Genomic DNA, 14361 nt, shown 5'->3' with positions numbered 1-14361 from the left:
AGACACTGTTCAGAGAGGTGTACTGTTTTCCCTCCTTGTAAATCTCACATTTGATGATGGACCACAGGTTCTCAATGGGGTTCAGATCAGGTGAACAAGGAGGCCATGTCATTAGATTTTCTTCTTTTATACCCTTTCTTGCCAGCCACGTTGTGGAGTACTTGGACGCGTGTGATGGAGCATTGTCCTGCATGAAAATCATGTTTTTTCTTGAAGGATGCAGACTTCTTCCTGTACCACTGCTTGAAGAAGGTGTCTTCCAGAAACTAGCAGTAGGACTGGGAGTTGAGCTTGACTCCATCCTCAACCCGAAAAGGCCCCACAAGCTCATCTTTGATGATACCAGCCCAAACCAGTACTCCACCTCCACCTTGCTGGCATCTGAATCGGACTGGAGCTCTCTGCCCTTTACCAATCCAGCCCCGGGCCCATCCATCTGGCCCATCAAGACTCACTCTCATTTCATCAGTCCATAAAACCTTAGAAAAATCAGTCTTGTGATATTTCTTGGCCCAGTCTTGACGTTTCAGCTTGTGTGTCTTGATCAGTGGTGGTCGTCTTTCAGCCTTTCTTACCTTGGCCATGTCTCTGAGTATTGCACACCTTGTGCTTTTGGGCACTCCAGTGATGTTGCAGCTCTGAAATATGGCCAAACTGGTGGCAAGTGGCATCTTGGCAGCTGCACGCTTGACTTTTCTTAGTTCATGGGCAGTTATTTTGCGCCTTGGTTTTCCCACACGCTTCTTGCGACCCTGTTGACTATTTTGAATGAAACGCTTGATTGTTCGATGATCACGCTTCAGAAGCTTTGCAATTTTAAGAGTGCTGCATCCCTCTGCAAGATATCTCACTCTTTCTGACTTTTCAGAGCCTGTCAAGTCCTTCTTTTGACCCATTTTGCCAAAGGAAAGGAAGTTGCCTAATAATTATGCACACCTGATATAGGGTGTTGATGTCATTAGACCACACCCCTTCTCATTACAGAGATGCACATCACCTAATATGCTTAATTGGTAGTAGGCTTTCGAGCCTATAGAGCTTGGAGTAAGACAACATGCATAAAGAGGATGATGTGGTCAAAATACTCATTTGCCTAATAATTCTGCACTCCCTGTATATGCCATCCGGGCTGTGCAATGCCCCTGGGACATTTCAGAGACTCATGGCGAGATGTCTTGGAAATCGTATTGCTGTACTTGTATGATGTGATCGTCTACTCAAAGACCTACGAAGAGCATTTACAGCACTTGGAGGTGTTCCAGACTCTGGCCCAATATGGATTGAAAGTAAAGCCTTCAAAGTGCCACTTACTGAAGCCCCAAGTGAAATATCTGGGACATGTTGTGAGTGAGGAAGGCGTGAAACCGGATCCTGAGTAGATAGCGGCAGTACAAAGCTGGCCAGCTCCTAAGACAGTCAAAGAAGTCAAGAGCTTTCTTGGATTTGCAAGTTACTACCGGAGATTTATCCCACATTTTACTCAAATTGTGGAGCCTATCCAGGAGCTTTTAAAAGGTCATCCTAAAGGCTGTCAGAATGCTAAGATACTAGTAGAGGGGAACAAAGAGAGAGAAGCCGCTTTCCGACTGTTGAAAGAAAAACTTACAGAGCCACCAGTCCTGGGCTACCCTGACTATAGTCTGCCATTCTGCCTTTATACTGACGCCAGTAAGAAAGGTTTAGGAGCTGTACTATCTCAGACACAAGCCAGAACTGAAGGAGTCATCGCCTAGGCCAGCAGGCCTTTATGAGATCCGGAGCAGAATGACCAGAATTATACCTCTTTAAAATTGGGGTTCCTGGCCTTGGTATGGGCTGTAATTGAGAAGTTTAAGGATTATATAGCGGCCACGCCTTTCACTGTCTACACTGATAATAATCCACTGGCTCACTTGAACACTGCACGTCTGGGAGCTCTGGAGCAAAGATGGGCCTCTAGACTGGCAAACTTCGACTTCACCATTAAGTACCAGACTGGCAAAACTAATAACAATGCCGACGCCTTGTCCAGAAGAAACTAATTTCTAAAGATGATCAGAGGGAAGATGTGGAAATGCCAATGTTCTACTCCCGGTTTGCCCAGCAGGAAGCTCTACACACTAGGCATCAGGCCTCCAAAGCCACTAGTTCTCGAAAGACCTGTGGTCATTTACCGCCAGTTGATAAAGAGCTCTGGCTCAAACTACAAGCAGAGAGTAGAGTCATCTGAGAACTGTTGGATTATTTTTCCAGTGGGTGCGTACCGGATAGAATCCGACAGTGGAGAGCTGACTCGGAGCTGGTTCGCCTCTGGCAACAACGGAATCTACTCTTCCTACAAAGAGATCTGCTCCTCAGAAAAATGCTTGATCCAGTCACCTGTGAGCGCCTCTATCAGATAGTTGTGCCCCAAAGAGATGCTAAGATGGTAATGGACATGTACCATAACAGGTCTGGTCATTTTGGAACAGACTAAATGGAAGCCACCATCAGGCGGCGTTTCTACTAGATTGGCATAAGAAGTGATAATGAAAACTGGTGCCGGGAGTGTCCCACCTATGCTGTGGCTAGAGGAGAAAGATACGACCAGCGAGCCCCCCTTCATCCAATAGTGAGTAGGTGGATTCCAAAATAGAGAAGGCCCAACAAAAACAAAAACAGGACTTTGATCTACATGCTCATGCGGAGCCCTTATAACCAGGAGAAAAGGTCTGGCTCAGAAACAATCACCCAGTGAGCAAGCTGGATACTCGCTGGGACCGCGAACCATACACAGTCGTGGCTGTCCCCTTATCAGAAGTCTATGAGATCCAGAGAGAAGATAAAGGTACTCAGCGAGTACACCGCAACCGGCTCAAGAAATGCCTACAGGAACCTGTTCAGAAGAAGCCAAGAGAAGTGGATAAGTCACCCGAACTGCCATTGTCTTCAGAAAGTGAAACTCCAACAGAGTTGCCTTCCATGCATGACACCCTTCAGTGGTTCTTTCAGACTCTAATTCGAGTCCTGATGCCAGTTGCTGAGACCACTGTGTCTACAGAACCAAGTTTGATGGCTGATCCTCCTTCACAAGTCCCAGACTGTACCTCAACCCCGGAGACTGTGAACTGTCCTTGCAGAGATCCCAATGGGCCAACAAAGCTAAGCCACCTGCCCGTTATCGGGAATTCTTAGAGTGAATATTTAGCTGCAGAGACTATAGGAGCCAAGCCACGGACACATTTTGACTAGTGAGTAAAATTGCAAAATGTTTTGTGGTTCAAGTTTGGCCTTTTTTATCCACCCCTTTTGTGCTTGGACTTTATAGCCTCCAACCATCAGCCAATAACTATCTCCAGGTGGCACCCGTTGATGTCCTACCTCATGTGGATTACAATTGATCTTTTTGCACTATGTGTTCCAGTTTTGCAACGTTACAAGCACGTACCCAAAAAAATTACTCCAACGTTTTTGCAGATTTCAAGTATTTTGCCCATTGTATGGACTCTTTTATGGGTACTACACTGTGACCTCTTTTGCACCTTAAATGGACTTTGGACTTTATGCTGTTAGTCAGAGAGTTAGTATCCTTACTCCATTGCTCATATGGACTGCCTCTGAGGACTCAAAAGGAATAATAGTCCCACTTTGCCTTGTGTTAGTTTAGAAAGCCTAGGTATTATATTGTCTGATTTGCATATGACCTTAGCCTTTTTCTCTCCACAGACTTGGGAGGGGAAGGAGCCAGTATGTCCTGTGTCTTTGGGTTCATGTGCTGTTGCTAACTTGGGAAGAACCAAGTGGTAAAGTCGCAAGCAGTCTCAACATCTTCAAAGGGTATCCCCGCTGCAAAAAAAAATATATAATCCTAAGTGCCTGTGTGGAGGGATTACAGTACATGACACCCCCACGCTTCTGGTGGTACTAGAGTTCGGTATCTACAACAGGAGTATTTGAGTGCTTTGTGCAGTCTTTTTGGTGTTCTGGTTATTACTGAAAGGGAAAACTGTGAATGGACACCCTACTCAAATGGGCAGGAACCTAGTGCTAGCCGTTGCTATGTCAGTCTAAGTATGTATGTCATAATAATAAATAGTCTCTTGTAGCACTCTAACCTTTCTTGGGTACCTTTAGGGCACACCCTAAGCACAAGCCGAGGGTGACTTGGTTTTAAGTAAGGGGGTATGTAACACTGCAGAGTGGTGTTACCACTCCTGCACCCTGATACTGTCTTTATTGGGCTAATACAACATCATCCTATGTATTTTGTTCAGGTCCTCAACAATGTGCATTCATAATCTTGTTATGTAACTGTTTATTACACGTAATGTGCCTGGTTCACCAGCAGGTGGCATCGTAAATGGCAGAGCTATCCTTAGAGAGAATGGAACTCTCCATTCCATTCTCCCCCCTTTTAGACAGAAGTGGGCCAGTCCTGCTTGCTAATAGAAGTAGGTGGGGCAGTTCTGGTTTGTTCTGGATGAGACTCCATGTTGGAGTTGCCAGGATTCTAACCTACTTTTTGGCTGAACATAAGTCTGACTACAAGAGTGAAGTTCAGCATAAAGAGGAAACAAAGACACCAAGTTAGCTTGTCAGTAGAGCAGAGTGAGAGAAAGACATAGCAGAGTTGAGTCTGCCTGCCAGTTTAATGCTAAAGCCTGCTGGAACCAAGAAAAACCTGAAACTGTTTGGAAAAATGTTTATTCAAGTAAAGCTGCAATTGAACTTCATCTCAAGGTCTGGACTTATTGCTTCGGAGCCAAAGCCTGGGGTCCAGCTGTATCCAGGTAGGATCACCGTGACACACATAAAGAAACACATAGGCCTCACTATACCGCACGGCATTCCTAAACCTGGGTGGGTTCTACGAGGAGGCGCCCATTGCAAATGATGCTACGCTTGCATTTTGAGTCATGTAACTACATCCATCCTTCAATGGGAACCATGAAAGAAAGGGTGGAATGACCATGCTGAAGCTGCAAGTCCCAGTCACAACCTTCTATTGCTGGTTGTGTTGGGGGCACATAAAGGGACATTATACTCTGTTGAGGGTACATTAGGGGAACCATATTGTGTTGGGGCACATAAGGGGGCAAGGTATTGTGTTGGTGGCACATAAGGGGGGCATCATAGTGTGTCAGGGGCACATAAAGGTACATTAGAGTATGCGAGGGCACATAAGGGGTGACTATATTACAGTGTCATGGCGTGGAGATTAATGGTACAGATATAACTAGCTTGCCAAATCCATCATTAGAGTCATTACTATGGAGTAGCCCTTAAAATGACATGCCATCCAATGGCTCTAGGCTTGCCTAGATGTTGTAGTCACATGACCAAAGCCTGTGACATCACTACACCCCTTAACATCAGTATTCAGTATTATAGTCTAATATTTGATAAACTTTTACTACGAGCTCCATGAGATCAGATCTATAACCGAGACTCCAAAACCGAAAGACAAATAATCAATGCTAATGGAAGGCAGGAAGCAGGGAATTCTGGGAGACGATATGGCATTTATCATATAGACAAAGTTAACACAAGTCCCTTACTAATGTATTGTGATTTTCCATATTGCTTCCTTTGATGGCTGGATTAACTTTTCTATCTCGTTATAGAATTCTCATTTTCATGGTTACGACCACCCTGCAATCCATCAGTGGTGGTCGTGCTTGCACACTGTAGGAAAAAAAAATCACTGTCCTATGCGTACTCCCACAGTCCCGGCCACCAGAGAGGCCGGTGCTTTTTCCTATAGTGTGCAAGCACGACCACCACTGATGAATTGTAGGGTGGTCGTACCCATGGAAATGAGAATTGTAAAATGCGATGGAAAAATGAATCCAACCAGAAAAGGAAGCAATATGGAGAATCAAAATACATTAGTAAGTGCCTAGTGTTAACTTTCTCTACATGATAAATGTCATTTGCTGAAGTGAAACGACCCCTTTATTAAACCTGTTTTGAAAACATCATTTCTCAGTTCACATAAACAGTGAGGGCCTCTCGTTTCTGGGGATCCCCTGCTGTGAGGTGACCCATTGACCCGCACGTTCGCCCAGGTTTCTCTTTCAGATCATCCGTCTTCCCCGGGTACATTCAGTTTGATATTATCAATCCTCTATGAGAAATTAGCCTCCGACTCGGTGAAGACAAATATCAGATGACACGCGGAGAGGCTCCGCAGCGCTGGCGAAATCACCAACATCTGTTGCCTTTGTTTGAAATTCATGTATCAATTTCGAAAATGTATTTTAATAGGGCAGAAAAAAAGTCTCTAAGGAGACGCCCGAGAGCAGGAATATCAGAGAGTGCGGCTGACATAATTAGATTTGTCATGATCTTAGCATGTTGGCTGTGCCCTGTATAGTAATTAGGGTGAGCAGCAGTTTGGGGGGGTCAGATGTATTTCTGAGGTTACCACTAAAAAGTAATTTTCCCAGGAGGTGAAGGGTAATCAGTCCAACAGAGATGGTTCTTATCCAGCAGTCAGATTAATGGACTCCGAGGATCGGGTGGCCCCAGCCCTCAGGGGTAATGCACAAGCAAAGCTGTGATCTGCTGACTAGAAGAAAGGTCTGGTGCATCCCAACTGATGAGCTCAGGAGCGGCCGAGGGGCATGCAGCACCCACCACTTACAGGGACGCCACTAGTTGGACCCCAACACTCTTCCCCTTTTTCACACATACAGTACTTAATTTTAATAGATGGAGGGGGCACAGAAGATACGTCCAGCCCTGGGAGGACATGTGTGTGAGCTAGTGCACGGGTGATTGTAACTGCACGTTAGCCAGACTATGTGTGCCCTTCAGGAGGGCATAGGTGATGTCACAATAACGACCTCTCAGATATAATAAACACAGTGATGTCACAGTACAGAGATAATAAACACAGTGATGTCACAGTACAGAGGTAATAAACACAGTGATGTCACAGTACAGAGATAATACACACAGTGATGTCACAGTACAGAGATAATAAACACGGTGATGTCACAGTACAGAGATAATAAACACAGTGATGTCACAGTACAGAGATAATACACACAGTGATGTCACAGTACAGGGATAATAAACACAGTGATGTCACAGTACAGAGATAATACACACAGTGATGTCACAGTACAGAGATAATAAACACAGTGATGTCACAGTACAGGGATAATACACACAGTGATGTCACAGTACAGAGATAATAAACACAGTGATGTCACAGTACAGGGGTAATAAACACAGTGATGTCACAGTACAGGGGTAATACACACAGTGATGTCACAGTACAGAGATAATAAACACAGTGATGTCACAGTACAGGGATAATAAACACAGTGATGTCACAGTACAGAGATAATAAACACAGTGATGTCACAGTACAGGGATAATACACACAGTGATGTCACAGTACAGAGATAATAAACACAGTGATGTCACAGTACAGGGATAATACACACAGTGATGTCACAGTACAGAGATAATAAACACAGTGATGTCACAGTACAGGGATAATACACACAGTGATGTCACAGTACAGAGATAATAAACACAGTGATGTCACAGTACAGGGATAATACACACAGTGATGTCACAGTACAGGGATAATAAACACAGTGATGTCACAGTACAGAGATAATAAACACAGTGATGTCACAGTACAGGGATAATACACACAGTGATGTCACAGTACAGGGGTAATAAACACAGTGATGTCACAGTACAGAGATAATACACACAGTGATGTCACAGTGCAGAGATAATAAACACAGTGATGTCACAGTACAGGGATAATACACACAGTGATGTCACAGTACAGGGATAATACACACAGTGATGTCACAGTACAGGGATAATACACACAGTGATGTCACAGTACAGGGATAATACACACAGTGATGTCACAGTACAGGGATAATAAACACAGTGATGTCACAGTACAGGGATAATACACACAGTGATGTCACAGTACAGGGATAATAAACACAGTGATGTCACAGTACAGAGATAATAAACACAGTGATGTCACAGTACAGGGATAATAAACACAGTGATGTCACAGTACAGGGATAATAAACACAGTGATGTCACAGTACAGAGATAATAAACACAGTGATGTCACAGTACGAGGATAATAAACACAGTGATGTCACAGTACAGAGATAATACACACAGTGATGTCACAGTACAGAGATAATACACACAGTGATGTCACAGTACAGGGATAATACACACAGTGATGTCACAGTACAGAGATAATAAACACAGTGATGTCACAGTACAGAGATAATACACACAGTGATGTCACAGTACAGGGATAATACACACAGTGATGTCACAGTACAGGGATAATAAACACAGTGATGTCACAGTACAGAGATAATACACACAGTGATGTCACAGTACAGAGATAATACACACAGTGATGTCACAGTACAGGGATAATACACACAGTGATGTCACAGTACAGGGATAATAAACACAGTGATGTCACAGTACGAGGATAATAAACACAGTGATGTCACAGTACAGAGATAATACACACAGTGATGTCACAGCACAGAGATAATACACACAGTGATGTCACAGTACAGGGATAATACACACAGTGATGTCACAGTACAGAGATAATACACACAGTGATGTCACAGTACAGGGATAATACACACAGTGATGTCACAGTACAGAGATAATACACACAGTGATGTCACAGTACAGAGATAATACACACAGTGATGTCACAGTACAGGGATAATACACACAGTGATGTCACAGTACAGGGATAATAAACACAGTGATGTCACAGTACAGAGACAATACACACAGTGATGTCACAGTACAGAGATAATACACACAGTGATGTCACAGTACAGGGATAATACACACAGTGATGTCACAGTACAGGGATAATACACACAGTGACTGGCTGTTGGGTCACCTCAAGTCCTAGGACCAGGTATGACCGCAGCCGTTCCACCCCGTACACAGTAGAGAAACACGCTGGTTTGGTATGAGATTTCTGTCTCTGAACGCCCCATTATGTTCCATAGGTTTCTTGAACTCAAAATACTGGCAAATATCTTCTCCCACTTGCATCAACAAAACAGACCTTTAATGATGACCATTTGTCAAAAGAAATAACATCTGGAAAGTTTCCATTATTTTGTACAATTTTAAAACACAACAACCTTTGATCGGGATTTGTTTGCACAATTGAAACAGAGGACCGCAAGTGAAACGCAGCTTCCCTGATCACGTCTGTGGATATGTGACTCCGTGATGTCAGCTTTTCAGCATTTTTAGAAAAACACTGATTAATCCTGAGTGGATTTCCAGATGAATTTTTGCTCATTGCAAAGTGTTTAATTAAAAAAACAATACGACATGGAGGCATCTGTCCCGTTCCCATCATCACTTCATATCATGGGGAAGAGTTTGCTTTTTTCTTGCCAGAATGAAATATTTTAAGGAACTTCAGCTCAGAGAATTGATGGGCTGCCAGCTAATTGGACGGAGAAGAAAGGGCCTTTTCATTTGACACATAGAATTTTTTGTCTTACCCAAGCATAAATGCTAGTAACAGGACTTCATCCCCGAATATTTGCTGCGGCCCATGGGACTGTTCACATTTGTCAGATTAAAAGGATTCCTCTTATTCATGTTGATTAAAAATATGTAAAAATATGTATATAAGTAAGTAGAGTATATAGACAGAGACAAAGAGGGGGGACAGAGATATGTGCCATGTACACAGTAGAAAAAGGGAGAAACAGATACAGTGCAGTATTATAGTCGACTCAGAGCCGTCCCGCAGCACGACTGACTGGATGTTCTGGTGACTGTGCTGCAAGTTACTGCTGTGAGAGAGACAGAGAGACCTGCTCCATTCATTGTCCATCCACAGAGCTGCTCACATTTCTGCTGCAGAGACCACAGACTTTAGAGAGGACCTGTCACCACAAAATCCAATGCAATCTGAGCATGTTATAGAGCAGGCGAAGCCGAGCAGATTGATACAGTGGCTGGAAAAAGTATTGATACCCTTTAAACTTGTCCACATTTTTTTCACATTACACCCACAAACATAGCAAAATTAATTTATTTAGATTTCATGTGATAGGACAACACAAAGTACAAGTATGTGTGAGGTGGAAAGAAAATGATACACGGTTTACAAAATGTTCAATAGATAAAAATCTGGAAAGTGTGATGTGCATTTGTATTCAGCCCCGAGTCAATACTTTGTAGGACCACCTTTCAGCTCAGTCAGATTGGACGGCGAGCCAGGGGTGCACCTCCAATGAGGCCAGGTGAGGCGGCTGCCTCAGGCGGCAAGCCCTAGAGACAACGGGGCAGTGGCAGGGCCATGATAAATGAGGGCATCCATTGTATCACAGTATGCCTTTAACAGTAGGGCTGGAGGGGGGTGGGGAGGCGGCGTTTCAATTTTCGCCTCGGGCAGCAGAAAGTCTAGGTGCACCCCTGTGGAGAGCGTATGTGAACAGCAATTCTCAATGGGATTTAGGTCTGGACTGTGACTGGGCCATTCTAACACATGAAGATGCTTTGATATTGAGGGTCATTGTCCTGCTGGAAGGTGAACCTCCACCCCAGTCTCAAGTCTTTTTTGCAGCGTCTACCAGGTTTCCATGCTGAGGGTCATTGTCCTGCTGAAAGGTGAACCTCTGCCCCAGTCTCAGGTCTTTTTTGCAGCATCTACCAGGTTTCCCTCCAGGATTGCCCTGTATTTAGCTCCATCTATCTTCCCATCACCTCTGAACAGCTTCCCTGTCCCTGCGGAACCTCCCTGCAGCATGATGCTGCCACCGCCATGTCTCTCGGTGGGGATGGTGAGTTCAGGGGGATGGGCAAGGTTAGTTTTCCCCCACACATAGCGTTTTGCACTTAGGCCAAAAAGTCACCTTTGGTCTCCTCTGACCAGAGAACCTCCTTCCAAGCATTTGCTGTGGCCCCTACATGGCTTGTGGCAAACTGCAAACTGGACTTCTTATGGCTGTTTTCAGAAATGTCTTTCTTCTTGCCACTCTTCCGTAAAGGCCAGATTTGTGGAGAACACGACTTATAGTTGTCCTGTGGACAGACTCTCCCACCTGAGCTGTGGATCTCTGCAGCTCCTCCATGGGCCTCTTGGCTGCAGTGGTGTCCTTGCCTGGACTGTCAGTTTAGGTGGACGACCATGTCTTAGTAGGTTTGCAGCTGTGTCATACTCCTTCCATTTTCGGAAACTGGATTGAACAGTGATCCGTGAGATGTTCAGAGCTTGGGATGTATTTTTCATAACCTGAAGTTGCTCCACAACTTTATCCCTGCCCTGTTTGGTGTGTTCCGTATTGTGTGGCTTCAGTGGGCGCTGAGTTCTGAAGCTGATCAACGCTGGAAAACCACTGGGTCAAATCAAGTAAATGATACTGGGTTTGGGAGGTTCTGACACTACTTTGTGCTGCCCTCAGATAGGACATTATAAACCAGTGACACATTCCCTTTAAAACCTAATACTCTCATATAGTTCTCTGTCCATAATATGATTGTCTTCCATCATAATACCGCCATACTATATATACTACATAACACTGGGTCATTCTAGGACCATCTGGAAGACTAAGTGATTGAAAACCCCATGAGAGCTAATATGGCTGACAATGAAAGGTGTCAGACAGCTGTCCTAGTAGTCAGGAGCACAGGCAGCGGAGCTTACATATAATATACATAGATTTCCAGTAGAAGGATAGATTCCCACCAGTAAATTAATTTCCAGCCCTGAGAAGACGGGGGACAGATTCTGCGCCATCACAGATTCATTCTAATGTCAGCTCTCGCACATCTGCTTCTCCAATTTATGAAATCCTATAGACGTCTCTGTCTCTTCCCATATAGCAAGACACAGGCTGTCACCGGGCCAAGGTCCGCACCACACGTCTGTCACTGCGCCCAGTTTAATCATTAGCTCTTGGGCCTAATGATGACTTTATGACACATGGTTCATGTCTGTGTAATATTGTGTGATTAAGGATGTCGCAGTGGGTTTACTATACTATAAATGGGGTGTAGACGTGTTTATAATGCAGGCGGTCATCTCCTGGTTCCCTCATTACTGATCAGATCCTTAGATTTCCTCTGATAGTTTCCTTTTCACTTAGTCATCTGCTCTTTACGGGCCGGAGATCGTCTTAAAGGGGTTCTGCAGTTTGTTTAACTATCCTCTGGATCAAGACCCTGCCCCCTCCGCAACACGTTTTGTCCATGCCTCAGCAGATGAGGGGTCGTGTAGTACCCCAGACCTGGGGGCCATGTAGTACCCCAGACCTGGGGGTCGTGTAGTACCCCAGACCTGTGGGCCATGTAGTACCCCAGACCTGCGGGTACTACAATTGTAATCGTATTATAATTTTGTATATTTTTGTATTTTATATTATAGCCTTAATACCAATTATGATATATGAATGGCAAGGGTTAACAAGTAAGGCTACTTTCACACTAGCGTTTCTATTTTCCAGGATTCAGATCCGTCATAGTGTCTCAATACTGGAAAAAATGCTTCAGTTTTGTCCCCATAGACAAAACGGAACTGAACAGAACGGAGATCTCCAAAATGCATTCCGTTCTGTTTGGTTGTGTTCTCATTTCGGAGCATACTTTCCATCCTGGGATGCGGAGCAAAACGGATCCGTTATGACCCACAATGCAAGTCAATGGTGACGGATCCGTTTTCTCTGACACAATAGAAAACTGATCATCCCCCCATTGACTTCCAGTGGAGTTAATGACGGATCCGACTTGGCTATGTTAAAGATAATACACCCGGATCCATTCATGATGCAGAAGGTTGTATTATCAGTAACGGAAGAGTTTTTGCTGAGCCCTGACAGATCGGGCAAAAGCGCTAGTGTGAAAGTAGCCTAACAGAGCTAGCTCTTGGTAGGACTGGGCTGGTCCTTTCTCCTGCCAGGAAGGGGGGGGGGGGGGTTCCTGTCCAGAGAAAGAAGAGGACGCACACTGCAGAGCTCCTGCTCCTAAGAAGGATTCTCCAAGGAGAATTACGAATATGTAGCCTGAAGTAAATGCTTGAGAAGACAGACAGCAGAGTGAACAGCTAAATCCAGCATTTGAAGATGCTGCTGTGAGGTGAGGGACTACGGCTAAGACACCCATCACCTAGTGCACTGCAAGGCGAGTATAACCTATGTGCTAAATTGCAGTCATATTCCTTACTGGTGCCAAAGAGAAAATTGAACTTGAAATCTGCTGCTAATTAATGTATTTGAAGTTCTACGTTGCAGCGTCATCGGTGGCACGCAGTGTCAGATACTTGAGGACTCTATTGGGCTGGGGTAAGTTTTTCCACCTGGTTGGCTTGGCTGTCCGATACAAGTGCACTGACAGTCATAAGGAGCATCTCACCTGATTATGGCCGCCAATGGAAGACCAACCAGAAGACACATCATGCTTTAGACATCATACTCAGGATTTCTGGAGATCCCTCCAACTGAGCCGCCATCCTATAATCCGGTGTAAGGATGAGGATGAGGTCATGATGATGACCATGATATTATCTGGGACCCACCATTATATCATCTTTAGGGCAGGACGCTCTACGAAATGCCCGAGGTCTTGAAGTAAGATCAGTGAAAAATGATCGGAGAATTACGTGTTTTTTGAGTCATATCCAGAATGACTGGATGGAAAGATGATGGCAGCTCCTGTAACCTTAGACTCGGCTCCTGCAAGTCAGACGAGGAAGGAGAAGTCACAGTCAGTAAATGATGGACAATTACCCCTCAGAAATCTCAGCTGGGGCTCCATCATTTTGTGTTTATTTTTATATTTAATGCATCATGTCCTTTTTGCTACAGCTCTCTCCCTATTACAGCTTAGGGGGTGTGTCCTTTTTCCTGCAGCTCTCTCCCTATCACAGCTTAGGGTGTGTGTCCTTTTTGCTGCAGCTCTCTCCCTATTACAGCTTAGGGGCTGTGTCCTTTCTGCTACATCCCTCTCCTTATCATAACTCAGAGGGTGTGTCCTCTCTCCCTATCACAGCTTCACTGGGGGGGCGGCCTTTCTGCTGCAGCTCTCTTCCTGTAACAGCACATCAGGCTGATGGAACTGAGGGCATGCTGCCATACTCATCCACATGCACATTAATATACTGATTCAACAACACAAGGGGGTGCCATTCTAATAAGCTAAAAAGGAATATTTTGAAATTGGAGAATTTTATTTTATTTTTTTAATGGCAAAAAGCAAATATAAAAGTAACTTATCTTTCATGCTGAATTATATTAAATAACATTTAATGGTGGCACGACCCCTTCAGGTGAGCTCTTCCCATTCCTGGATTGATCGCCTGGAATGTACGCTGCCGGTGATGTCATCGCTTTCGGTGCCCTT

This window comes from Bufo gargarizans, chromosome 7 (assembly GCF_014858855.1).
Source record: "Bufo gargarizans isolate SCDJY-AF-19 chromosome 7, ASM1485885v1, whole genome shotgun sequence".
NCBI lineage: Eukaryota > Metazoa > Chordata > Amphibia > Anura > Bufonidae > Bufo > Bufo gargarizans.
This window is presented reverse-complemented; position numbering follows the sequence as displayed.